This window comes from Myotis brandtii, unplaced genomic scaffold, assembly GCF_000412655.1.
Source record: "Myotis brandtii unplaced genomic scaffold, ASM41265v1 C42631948, whole genome shotgun sequence".
Lineage (NCBI taxonomy): Eukaryota > Metazoa > Chordata > Mammalia > Chiroptera > Vespertilionidae > Myotis > Myotis brandtii.
This window is the reverse complement of record NW_005326337.1, coordinates 1-1856: the sequence shown is the minus strand read 5'-3', so window position 1 is coordinate 1856 and position 1856 is coordinate 1. Positions and strand designations below refer to the sequence as shown.

General features: G+C 54.1%; 1 long non-coding RNA gene across 1 annotated transcript; it reads right to left on the bottom strand.

Annotated features, from left to right (window-relative positions):
• Positions 1–6: 6 nt before the first annotated feature.
• LOC102262827 lies at positions 7–1850 on the bottom strand. The gene is made up of 3 exons (XR_312977.2): positions 601–1850; positions 476–514; positions 7–396 (listed from the first exon to the last, which is right to left on the bottom strand). It is a non-coding gene; the product is annotated as an uncharacterized LOC102262827 (long non-coding RNA).
• Positions 1851–1856: the final 6 nt, after the last annotated feature.

The window sequence follows — 1856 nt, the reverse complement described above, 5'->3', positions numbered from 1 at the left end:
CAAGCATTTCATGGGACATACTTACACTAAAAAACAATTTGCTGTTTTATCTGGAACTCAAAGTTAACTAGTACCCAGTACTTTTTTACTTATCATTTAACTTTTCATCCGGTATTTTATTTATTTGCTCACTCTGGCACTGGGGGCGATATAGAAAACTCTAGAAGAGCATGCTCACTGGCCAGCCACACTTCATGAGCCTGTGACAGGGTGGGGGCCGTCTGCGCCTCACCGTTTGTCAGCCTTGATGTGGTGCTGCTTCACCTCCTTCAGGTAGCGGCTCAGGTAGTGCTCCAGCGTGTTGAGGAACGTGCCATCTTTGTCCACCAACTGGGCAGCCCGGGGCTGGTTGGTGAGCCAGTCCATCACCGAGTCCAGCTGTTCCTGCTGGATCTGCTGCGAGGAACATGGCCATGGTCAAGGGACCCCTTCCTACCACTGCCCCAGGACCCTGCCCACCCAGCCCAGCGGTTACCATCTGCTCTGTGAAGACAGGCATGTCCGGGGGCGTCCCCTGCAAAGAGAGGAAGGACAGGCTCTCAGTCCCGACCCACCTGGTGCACTGGGATGGAGGGCTTGCAGCCACCGGTGGGGTCTCACCTTCTCAGTCAGGTTGTAGATGACTCGAGTCAGGGCCTCTGCGATGAGCCTTGTGTTGCGGGTCAGGGTTTTAGAGTCAACCCGGGACCTTCAGGGCGGATTTGGAAAAAAATCTATATACATTTGGAATCAGCATCATTTATAATCACCAAAAATCAAGAGCAACCATATATCTAATGATAATATAAATAAGAAAAGGCACAGCCTCCTTGGGCAGGGCGGGCACCTCTCCACACCTCAGATTCTGCTTTAAAATTTAGGGGGACCCTGCCCTCCTCGAAAGGCTGCCCAGCACCCATGGGGGTTATCTGCAGGTACAGAGAAGCTAGCCTGGCTCCCTGTGTCTGCCTGAAATGACTGGACCCTTCTGAGCCTCAGTTTCCTCATCTAGAACGTGGGTGGTCAGAACCTGCCTGCATGGGCTGTTGAAGGCAGTTAACACCAAGCAGTTAGGGTCAAATATCCCCCCCAAAGTCACACCCACCCGAACCTGGGAAGGTGACCTGATTTGGGGGTAGGATCTTTGTAGATGTGATTAGTTAGGATGAGGTTACACTAAAGTAGGGTGGCCCTACATCCAATGGCGGATGTCCTTCTAAGAGGAAAATTTGTGACAAAAGAGACACAGGTTGGGGTGATGCAGTCACAAGCCAAGGGACACCAGGGATCATGGGCAACAAAGACCCGAAAAGAGGAACGCTGGAGGCAAAACATCACTGATCCGAGTGGGTGTGAGATGCTGGGACCACCCTGGGAGGGGAGAGCAGCAGGGGGAGGTGGCTCACTCACTCTCCGGGCTCTGTTCCTCTTTTCCTCCAACTCTCCTTTGCTCTCAGCTTCCTCTGCCCTGGAACACCCTTGTCCTGACTCGTGTCCCTTGGTTTCAGTGCCACCTCCTCCAAGAAGCCCTCCAGCCCCAGGACCAGCCGATGCTCCCGCTGTGCCTATTCTCACTCTCTGGGTCTTGCCTGTCACCAGGCTGGGCTGAACCCCATCCAGGACCACCTTTTCATTCCCCCAGCTGATGCGTGTCCAGTAGCTAGGACGTTGCTCAGGGTTGGCCAATGAGAGGGCACAGGCAGACTGTCCCAGGCTCGGGGTTTGGCAGCCAATACCCCCAGCCCCACTGGGGGCTGCCATGCTAGCAGGGGGAACTAATGGGATGTGAGGTCCTAAAACAACGCAAGCCAGAGGTAGCAGCGCCACAGAGAAAAGAGTGAGAAAGTAGTTGGTGGGAGGGCTCCCAAGGAAGCATG